At 37.2% G+C, this 12,243-nt stretch overlaps 1 protein-coding gene across 2 annotated transcripts in view; it reads right to left on the bottom strand.

Annotated features, from left to right (window-relative positions):
• The window catches only part of LOC311601594 (uncharacterized protein), a 286,148-nt gene that overhangs the window by 242,874 nt on the left and 31,031 nt on the right, over window positions 1-12,243 (bottom strand). The window lies entirely within an intron of this gene.

Raw genomic sequence — 12,243 nt, forward strand, 5'->3', positions numbered from 1 at the left:
AACTTGTAATGGACTAAATTTAGAAAGCAGTATCAAGAGAAAATTTAAAATACTCTTCTAATATGTCATTGAATAAATAAAGGGTGAAAATCGAAATTATTAAAAACCAACTGAAACTATAGTTTCCTAGATTGGTATATTGTAGAGGTAGTAATATGAGCCTACATTTAACACATAGGATGTCAATAACTATTCTAACGATGTATGTTTCTGTCCAAAGGAAAAATAATAAAATCTCAAATATTTCAATGAGTCTTTGTGACTTTTTGACCATTCTACTAAAGAAATAAGACTCTTCATTGATCTATAAGTAATCATTGAGCAAAGGCAAAACTATGCCAATAGATAGATAAAGGTTGGAAGTAAATCCTTTATATACAGAACTCAGAATGTACATGAATCTATAGTAATAAATATTCATATCCATAATCTCTTGTATAGTCTAGCCTAATAGTCACTTCTACCTACAGGGAACCTCAAAGTTTGAAGTTCTTTGATTTAGCAGAAAAAGGGAAGATGCACGGCTTATGTATTATTCGCATATTGGAAGTCTATATGACTGTCAAAAGTTACTAGATCTAATAGACTATACTTCTCAGCACATGCAAGTTTGAGGTAGGAGGATTGCCCTGACTTCAAGGCCATTCTAGGTTACATAGTAAGTATTTGACTTAACAACAAAAAGACAAGGATGAGCAATGTGGCTCAATTGTTAGAATACTTCCATTGTATGCACAAAACATTCCTTTTGATCTTTAGCACCCACTCACAACAAGGGGTAGTGGTGCAAACTTGTAGTCTCGGCACTTGGGTGGTGGAGTAAGAGGATCAGAAGTTAAAAGTCACACTTAGCTACAAAGTTTAAGCTCAGCCTCTACTAAATAAGCCCCTTTCTACAAAAATGAAAAGAAATGTTTTAGAGAAACCATTAACTCTGAGTATTTCTGAGCATAGAATAATTGTGAAAATAAAAGCCCCATTTTTTACTGGAGGACTCAGAGACTAGTAAGGAAGATTAACATATAAACAAAAGAGTTAGATAATATGACATGGAAAAAAGATAGATGAATCCATTGACATTCTGAATAGTTTTACCTATTTTGATATGGAGTTATTATTGTATTATTTTTCTTTTTGGTGAAGTGCCTTAACTAAAGTTTCAGTCTGAAGAAATCATTTGGTTAGTTGACTGCATGAAGGAGATTGAGTAAGCATACTAAAAAAGTAGACACAGGAAAATTAGATAGAAACAATCTACCAAAAATCAATTCTTTGACAGAAAATAGTATAGGGATAAAAGAGAGATAAACTTGAGTGAATGTTTGCCTTTAGAGAAGAAAGAAGGAATGATCGTGATGTTTCTCTTCTGATAATTCCAAGTGAATGATGCTTCCACATAGGAAGATAAAATCAGGATCAAGGCTGTGGTCATTTAAGGTGGAGATGTCAGAGGGAACATAGGAAGCTCAGAAATCTGTACAGAAGAAGTCTGTATAAAAAATAGGACATCTGTCCTACCAATTTTCTGAACTTTTCAGAATATGTAATGACTAAGAATATTTATTTTAGAACTATAAGTATAAATAGTAGTTCACATTTTTTACACATTAATATAAACAAGAAAGGAAATATATATTGATCACTAAAGGCATGCCATTAATGACATATTTAAAATAACTAAAGATAAAATGAAAAATAGGAGAACCAATAGACTAAGAGATCAAAGTCAAAAAAGAATACAGATCAAGAAGTGGTAAAATAAAAAGAGTAAATAGATGTAAAGTAATCCTGAAATTGTGACAATAAACAGGCTTTTTCCTATTCCAAATATCTCAATCTAAATAATTTGTGGTAATTATAAGAATAATGGTATAATGAACACAGTAGATGAAGGAAAAGTATACATAATTTGGGAGGAGGAGAATTCCAGTTGCAATACACAGATTCTGCGTTTCAATCTGGATGTCAATGTCTAGTAAACAGATGAAACTTTTTGTAGAAAGAGCAACATTCGAGGTAAATAGTGAAAATAATCTATATAAGAGTAGTAGAGCAATCAATAAAATTCCCATAGAAAAGAATATCAGAAAGATAAAGAAGATATACAAATTGCAAATAACCACCTGAAATATGCTCAATTGCATTAGTCATTAGGGAAATGCGAATAAACATATGACAAGATCTACATAATGTCTGTAATGGAAACTTCTGATAATAAGAAGTGTTGATAAAGCTAAGGAGGAGATGCAATCCTCCTACTCGGTGTGTATGATGGTAGAATGGTACACACAGGAAAATTTGCACAGATTCTCAGACGCAAAACATTGAGTTACTCAAATGTTTGTAGTAGCATTTTTATTATAGTGAAAAGTAAATTATTCAAGTGATCAATTCATAACCTAAAATGTAGTATTTCTATAGGGAATATTGAATAAAATCAATTATACCTTCTTAAAAATATTTATCCTCTACAATTCTAGGAAGGTTGAAGAAGCATCATGCTTACAGAAAGATTTTAAAAAATTATTTAATGAAGGTCTCATATCTAAAATATTCAAGGAATTAATAAATCTCAACAGTAAGCAAGTGAAAATTCTATTTATAATGGGGATAATATCTAAACATAAAACACATCAAAGGGGATATTGGCAAAAAATATGGTACTACCACAAAGGTGGCCTGGTTAGTTTGTTTGTTGCTGCTGTTGTTGTTTTTCAGTGTCACCTTGGAAGAGAGAACCTCAATTGTAAAAATTCCTCTATAAGATTGGCTATAGGCATGTCTGTGGGCATTTTCTTAAGTAATAACTGATGTGAGAATGCCCAGGCCACTGTGGGTGGTATAGCCCCTGGGCTGGTACTAGATGCTCTAATGAACATGCATAAGGGAGCAGGCCAGTAAACAGGGTTCTTCCAGGGCCTCTACCTCAGTTTCTGCATCCAGGTTCTGCCTTAAGTTCCTTCCATAACTTCCCTTTAAGGAAGACTAAAAGCAGTAGATCTTTCCCTCCCCAAGATGGCCATGATGTTTATCATGGCAACAGAAAGCAAACCTAAAAAGGGGAATATTTTTAGGCTATAAAATAAGTATAGTATTGAATTGAAGAAAATAATAGAAGCTTATGTGCATATTATTTACTGAAAGATGCGTGTTTACCAATACCAAATACTGTGTAATTATTATTATAATTTTCAGGAAATGAGAAAGAAAGAAACAATAATTAGGTCAACAGTTAATAGAAACTTGAGGGGAAGAAGGAAAGACTGCTTCTTCTTGTGCTTTTCACATCTGAACTAGCAGTTTTTGCCCTTCTTAATGCTGCAACATTTTAATATAGTCCCTGATGTTGTAGTGACACCCAACCATAAAATTATTCTATTGCTACTTCATAACTGTAAATTTGCAACTGTTATATATCACAATGTAAATATCTAATATGTAGGATATCTGATATGCGACCCCTGTGAAAAGGTTGGTTGACTCCCCAAAGGGGTTGTGACCCACTGTCTAGTGATCTAAACTATACTTTATGATATTGTAACGGAGGATGCCTGACATGAGGCATTTTTTCAAATTTCCAAATATACAACATAAATAGTGATTCCTTGTAGGCTAAGATTTTTCACAAACCTAATTTATTTAGGGTTCTTAAACACCTTTACCTCCCTTCAAACACCCCAACACTAGGTATGAGAGGGAAAAAGTTAGAAGAATGAAAACAGGGGATGGTGACCTCTTGTTGGGTAGGATTGTTGGATTTGGCGGGGGAGGGGAGTAATGCCAATCTCAGTTGTTAGCAGCAAACACAGCCCACAGCCTGCAGTCCTCCATCAGCTTCCTCCAAACCAGCACCACTATCCCTTTAGGCTCTCTTTTTTTATACCCCACAGAATCCTCAGAATTCAACTAACTCTATCTGGAAAAGACCATGCCCTTAAAATAAAAACATGTTTACATAACTGTGTTTTTCCTTTTTAATTATAGTTTATTCAGATTACATCCCCTTTTTTAATCCCGTCATTTGTATCTTCCCTTTCCCACCCTCCCTCCCTCTTCCATCCTATTCCCCTCCCCTAGACCTCTGACAGAAGGGGACCTCCTCCCCCACCATATGACCACAGCCTATCTCGCCTCATCTGAAGAGCCTGCTTCCCCTTTCTCTGTGTGCCACCCAGCCTCCCCACAAAGGGGAAGTGGTCAAATAGGGGGCACCAGAGTTCATGTCAGAGGTAGTTCCTGCTCTCTCCACAGTCGTGGAGAATGAGATGTCCATTGGCTAGACCTGAACAGGGGCCTAGGTTTACTACATGCATTGTCCTTGGTTGATACAACAGTTTATGCAGGCTACCCTGGGTCCATTTCCACCAGCCTTGATGGTATCTTTGTGGGGCTCCTGAAATTTCTGGGATCTTTTATCCCCCCATTCTTCCATGCCACTCTCACCTGGAGTCTAGCAGTCAATCCCAATATCTATCTTGATCACCTTCTGAGTAGACACTCAGACGCCATCTTTGTTGGGCTAATATCCACTTATAAGCGATCATATACCATGTGTATCCTTCTGGGTCATGGTTATCTCACTCAGGATGGTCATTTCTAGTTCCATATATTTGCCTGAAATTTTCAAGATTTCATTGGTTTTTAATAGCTGAGTAGTATTACATTGTGTAAATGTGCCACATTTTCTTTACCCATTCTTTGACTGAGGGACATCCGGGTTGTTTCCAGATTCTGGCTATTACGAATAAGGCTGCTATCAACATGGTTGAACAAATGTCCTTGTTGTGTGGTGGAGCATCTTTCATGTATATACCCAGCAGTAGTATAGCTGGGTCTTGAGGTAGCCCTATTCCCAATTTTCTGAGAAAGCACCAGATTGATTTTCAAAGTGGTTGTACAAGTTTGTACTCCCACAAGCAATGGATGAGCGTTTCCCTTTCCTGATATCTTCCCCAACACATGCTGTCACTTGAGTTTTTGATCTTAGCTATTTTGAATGGTGTAAGATGGGAATCTCAGAGTAATTTTGATTTGCATTTCCCTGATGACTAAGGACATTGAGCATTTCTTTAAGTGTTGTTCAGCCATTCGATATTCCTCTGTTGAGAATTCTCTGTTTACCTCTGAAACCCATTTCTTTTTTTAAATTTTTTTTCTTTTTTTCCAAGATATATATTATTTTATTAATTTGTTCTTGTTACATCTCAATGATTATCCCATCCCTTGTATCCTCCCTTTCTTCCCTCCCTCCCATTTTCCCCTTATTCCCCTCCCCTATGACTGTTCCTGAGGGGGATTGCCTCCCCCTGTATATGCTCATAGGGTATCAAGTCTCTTCTTGGTAACCTGCTGTCCTTCCTCTGAGTGCCACCAGGTCTCCCCCTCCAGGGGACATGGTCAAATATGAGGCACCAGAGTATGTGAGAAAGTCATATCCAACTCTCCACTCTACTGTGGAGAATGTTCTGTTTTTTAAATTTTTTTATTAATTTATTCTTGTTATATCTCAATAGTTATCCCATCCCTTGTATCCTCCCATTCTTCCCTCCCTCCCATTTTCCCCTTATTCCCCTCCCCTATGACTGTTCCTGAGGGGGATTACCTCCCCCTGTATATGCTCATAGGGTATCAAGTCTCTTCTTGGTAGCCTGCTATCCTTCCTCTGAGTGCCACCAGGTCTCCCTCTCCAGGGGACATGGTCAAATATGAGGCACCAGAGTTCGTGTGAAAGTCATACCCCACTCTCCACTCAACTGTGGAGAATGTTCTGTCCATTGGCTAGATCTGGGTAGGGGTTTAAAGTTTACCTCCTGTATTGTCCTTGGCTGGTGCCTTAATTTGAGCAGGACCCCTGGGTCTAAATCTGCCTATCATAATGTTCTACGTGTAGGTGAAACCCATTTCTTAATTGGGTTACTTGGTTTGGTGGTGTTTAATTTCTGGAGTTCGCTATAAATTTTGGATATTAGCCTTTTGTTGGATGTAGAGATGGTGAAGATCTTTTCCCAGTCTGTAGGCTGTCATTTTGTTCTGTTGACAATTTGAGAGTGTACTTTGCCTTACAGAAGCTTTTCAGTCCATGAGGTCCCATTTATTAATTGTTGACCTTAGAGCCTGAGGTATTAGTGTTCTGTTCAAGAAGTTGTCTCCTGTGCCAATGAGTTCAAGGCTCTTCCCCAGTTTTTCTTCTAACAGATTTAGTGTGTCTGGTTTCGTGTTGAAGTCTTTAATCCATTTGGACTTTAGTTTTGTGCATGGTGATAAATATGGATCTACTTGCATTTTTCTACATGTAGCCATCCAGTTAGACCAGCACCATTTGTCGAAGATTTTTCCATTGTAAGGATTTGGCTTCTTTGTCAAAAATAAAGTGTGTCGGTTTATCTCTGGATCTTAATTCGATTCCATTGATCAACCAGCCTATTTCTATTCCAGGACCATGTTATTTTACTTATTATTGCTCTATAGTAAAGCATGAGATCAGGTATGGAGATTCCTCTGGAAGATCTTTTTTAAAAAGACTTATTTATTATGCAAGTATACACTGTTCTGCCTACATGTAGTCCTGCAGGCCAGAAGAGGGCACCAGATCTCATTACAGATGGTTGTAAGCTACCATGTGGTTGCTGGGAATTGAATGCAGGACCTCAGGAAAGTGCAGCCAGTGCTTTTAACCACTGAACCATCTCTACAGCCCTCTGGAAGATCTTTTCATGTACAGGATTGTTTTCACTATTCTGGGCTTTTTGTTTTTCCGTATGAAATTGAGAATTGATCTTCCAAGGTCGTTAAAAAATTGTGTAGGTATTTTGATAGGGATTGAATTGAATCTGTAAATAGCTTTTGATAAGAGGACCATTTTTACTATGTTGATTCTCCCAGTCCACAAAAATGGGAGATCTATCTTCTGATATCTTCTTTCGTTTTCTTCTTCAGAGACTTGAAGTATTTTTCATACATGTCTTTTACTTGTTTGTTTAGATTTCCACCGAGATAATTTATATTATTTTAGGCTCTTGTGAAGACTGTTATAAAGTGGGAAGGAGCCTTGGACTCATTGGCACAGGAGATAACTTCGTGAACAGAACACCAACAGCTCAGGCTCTAAGATCAACAGTTAATAAATGGGTCATTTTGAAACTAAAAAGCTTCTGTAAGGCCAAGGACACTGTCAATAGAACAGGAAGACAGTCTACAGATTGGCAAACAATCTTCACCAATCCTACATCTGACAAAGGGCTAATATACAAAATATATAAGGAACTCAAAAATTAAACACCAACAAAATAATCCAATCAAAAATGAGGTACAGTGTTAAACAGAGAATTCTCAACAGATGAATATTGAATGGCTGAAAAACACTTAAAGAAATGCTCAACATCCTTAGCCATCAGGGAAATGCAAATCAAAATGACTCTGGGATTCCATAACAGGTAATAATAAATTCCATAATAGATAAGGTCAAAAATTCTAGTGACAGCATATGCTAGGGAGGATGTGGAGAAAGGAGAACACTTCTCCATTGCTGGTGGGAGTGCAAATTTGTACAACCACTTTGGAAAGCAATCTGGCACTTTCTCAGAAAACTGGGAATAGTGCTACCTCAAGACCCAGCTATTCCACTCCTGGGCATATACACAAAAGATGCTCCACCTACAACAAGTACATTTGTTCAACTATGCTCATATCAACTTTATTCATACTAGACAGAATCTGGAAACAACCCTCAACTGAATAATAAATAAACTGGTACATATTCACAGTGGAATACTATTTACCTATCAAAAACAAGGAAATCTTGACATTTTCATACAAATGAATGGAACTAGAAATTATTATCCTGAGTGAGGTAACCCAGACCTAGAGGGACATACATGGTACATACTCACTTATAAGTGGATATTAGCCCAATGTAGATGTCCTCTGAGAGACTCCACAAAGTAGGAGATCAGGACAGATACTGGGACACACAGCAAGACTCAGGGTGGAGAACTGTGAATTCTATGGAAGAGTTGGGGGATGGAAAGACGAGGGAGGGAGTTGTTAGGAGCTCCAAAATGAGACTATCAAGGGTGGCAGAGCTAGACCGTGGGATCCATGTACAAACTGATGCACCAACCAAGGACATTGTAAACAGGGGACCTAGACCCCCTGTTCAGATGTAGCCAATGGACAGCTCATTCTCCACGTGGGGAGGAGGGAGGGGGGACTGCCTCTGACATGAACTCTGGTGCCTGTGATTTGATCTCTGCTTCTATAAGGAGAGGTCCTGTGGGGATACAGATGAAAGGGATACAGGGTATGCAGATGGGACCTAATAGGCTATGGTCAGATCGTGGGAGAGGAAGACTGCACTGGTCAGAATTCTAAGGGAGGGGAATATAGAGGAGAAAGGGAGGGTGGGAATAGGAGAATAGGAGTGGGGGGTTTACAATTGGGATGTAATGTGAATTAATAATAATAATAATAATAATAATAATAATAATAATAATAATAATAAATAAACAAAATCAAACAAACAAAAGAAACCAAAACTTCCGTTATAAACCTAGTATAAAACATGAGCTATAATTAATAATCACATATCAATATTAATTCATCTTTTATATACACAACAAGGCAGGATATTAGAAAAACTGTTCAGGAGCTGGAGAAAAGGTACCTAGGGGAATACTCTGGATACTATATACTTAGATTTTAAATGTAAAGTATTGTTTGAAAAAGTAGGTTGTTAATTTTAAAAATTTTTAAGGGAATGAAGTATTGCTATATACAGGGTAGTCAGTCATAAAAGTCAACATAGTGAATGATTGCATTCATATGAAGTAGGCAGAATAGGTACATTTTTATAATAAAAAAAAAGTAAATTAGTAACTGCCTATGACCAGGATGTGGTGTGTGTGGTAAGATGGTATTTAAGTGGAAATGAGCCATTTTTGCTAATGGATGCTGGATTTCTGAGGTTTTCAGTGTGTAAATGTGTTGTAGTGAGTGTAGTAATGTTAGCTGATCTCTGTGAAATTACCATGGAAGATTGATTTGTTCTGTGTGTGCATTAAGATATATTTAAATAACAGAAAATGCTATCAAATTTGAAAATCTCAAAAACAGGTAATTTACTAGGAAATTTAGCAAACTGGAATCACAAATAAATATAAAACATAGAGAAATTAAGCTGTTAAAAAACTTTTCCTCCCATAATTGTTACAATATCTAGATAGCTTCACAAAGAAGTTCTTTCTGATTCACAGGAAACAGATAATTGCCATCCTCTGAAAGTGGTCCCTAGTATAAAGGAAAGGAAGGAAGGTTCATTCATTGTAGAATTAAAGTTATCCTGATCACAAAACCTGACAAATATCCACATAAATATATGCAGAAGGAAATAGATAACTAAGAAAGATAACTTCCAAATGCAGATGAAAATGACCTAAATGGCACACTAGCAGACCAATCCAGTGGGCAACTATAAGTAAAGAGGGATGCTTCTAGGTGTATAGTTAGGGTATTAGAAAATATAGGCTTGTGTTTCTTACAATTAGTCAAAGAAGAAAATCTTCATGGACAACAAGAAATTGGTACTTAAAGTTTCTTTTTAAATTTTTCCTAAAATTGGAGAAAAAAAAAAACCCATTCAGCACACACAGCACAGAAAATTGGACAAAGAGGAGAATTAGTTTCACTAGTAATTAAATTAATGTAAATCCTAAAATAAAATACTATTTGTATAAAATTGGTAAAATAGTAATCTCAAGAATTTGGGAGAAGAAGGGAAGAGAACCCAATACTTTGTCTCAAATATGGGACGAAAGAAAGAGAAAGAAGGAAAGCTTTTCTAAAAAAAAAACATTAAAATATGTATACATGTATAAATAACCATTTAATGTTCAGAAATGTATTTAAATGAAACAAAAATTATGCTTATAAAGACTAGCTCCATACATGTTTTCTACATGGTGTATAATAAACATGTATTATTTAGCTAAATAAAAATATAATACTGTCCTTTAATTTATATTCACTAACAAAAAAGTCTATTGCAGAAAAATTATCCAGACTGTCACATTTACATACAAAATGTCCAGTTAGTGGCGTTATTATGTGCATTCTTGCTACAACTACAGGATGGGCCACTATTAGATTTTTAAAGCAGTATTTTTGTTTGTTGGTTTCTTGCCAGGAGATACAAGAGGAGAGAAACATGACTACATGCCTGAAAGGAAGTTAAGCTCACTGATTGCAGAGAGTGTGTGACCACACTGCTGACTTTGAAATGCCCATGACTATGTTTACTCAGTGAATGTTGGGTCTATCCACCTTCCTGAGGATGGTTCCTGGTCTCCAGGATCATCCAGCTTCTGGACACTGGCTCTACCCATGTTCCTAAGGAGACCTGCATGGGGCCCAGGGACGTGGTTCCAAGCTCCAACCTACTTCTCCACCCATGTAACCAAGGAGGGTTCCCACCAAGGCGACCAGCTGTTCCTCAGTATCATCCAGTCCTGTCCACCATGCCGAGGAGGGTTTCTAGACACAAGTAATATCTTCTTCCTGCCTTTCCAATAAGTCCAGTGGATACCAGTAATAACTACCCAGCCCCAGGGACAACCAAATTGCTAAAGGCCAGCATTAGAATGCAATCAACAGGTGCTAGGGCAATAGGGTACTGCCAGAACCAAGTATCCTACTATAGCAAGTCCTGGATACTCTGACACAACTGAAACACAAGAAAATGGCCTTAAATATATACTTATGAATATGATAGAGGACCTTAAAGAGGAAATAAATAAATCACTTAAAGAAATGTAGGAAAATACAATCAAATAGGTGAAAGAAAGTAATAAAGTGATTCAAGACATAAAAATGTCAATAGAATCAATAAAGAAAACACAAACAGAGAAAATCCTGGAGATGGAAAACTAAGAAAACAGGAACTGCCACAGAGGTAAGTATTACCACCAGACTATATGAGATGGAGAGAATCTCATTTGAATTGAATTGAAGGATTTGATACATCTGTCAAAGAAAATGTTAAATCTGAAAATGCCCTGACACAAAACATACAAGATATCAAGAACACCATGAAAACATAAAACCTAACAACAATAGGAAAAGAAAAAAGAGAAAATTCCCAGTGCCATGGACCAGAGAATATTTTCAACAAAATCATAGAAGAAAGCTTCCACAACCTAAAGAAAAAGATGCCTATTAATATACACGAGGCTTACAGAACACTAACTAGAAACACTAAATCCACAGGTCAGAAGGAAAAAAGGCCAAGTAATATATAAATTCAGACCTATCAGAATCACATCTAACTTCACATCAGAGACTCTAAAAGCCAGACAGGCCTGGGTAGACATATTGCAGACTATACTAGACCACAGATGTCAGCCCAGGCTACTATACTCAGCAACACGTTCAATCACCATAGATGGACAAAACAAGATATTCCATGACAAGGCAAAATTTCAATAATATCTATGCACAAATCCATCCCTACAGAAGATACTAGAAGGAAAACTCCAATCCAAGAAGGCTAATTACACCAAAAAAGCACCAAAAAAGTAAATAAATAACTCCACTGCAGGAAAACCAAACCAAAAGAAGAGAAGCACACACACACACACACACACACACAACAACAACAACAAAAATAACAACATCAAAATAACAGGAATTAACAATCATTGTTCATTAATATCTCTCAACATTAATGTACTCATTTCACTAATAAAAAGACTAACAGAACGGATGTGTAAATGAGACACATCATTCTGCTGTATACAAGAAAGACACCTCCATGGGAGAATGGCAAAGCAGAAGGATCCAGAGGGTCCTAGAAGCCTACAAGTAGAACATTATGATAGGCAGATTTGGGCCCAGGGGTCCCGCTCAAACTAAGGCACCAGCCAAGGGCAATACAGGCGGTAAACCTTAAACCCCTACCCAGATCTAGACAATGGACAGAACACTCTCCACAGTTGAGTGGAGAGTGGGATATGACTTTCTCAAATACTCTGGTGCCTCACCTTTGACCATGTCCTCTGGAGGGGGAGACTTGGTGGCACTCAGAGGAAGGACAGCAGGTTACCAAGAAGAGACTTGATACCCTATGAGCATATACAGGGGGAGGTAATCCCCCTCAGGAACAGTCATAGGGGAGGGGAATAAGGGGAAAATGGGAGGGAGGGAAGAATGGGAGGATACAAGGGATGGGATAACCATTGAGATGTAACAAGA

This window comes from Acomys minous, assembly GCF_964271855.1.
Source record: "Acomys minous genome assembly, chromosome: 7".
Taxonomy (NCBI): domain Eukaryota; kingdom Metazoa; phylum Chordata; class Mammalia; order Rodentia; family Muridae; genus Acomys; species Acomys minous.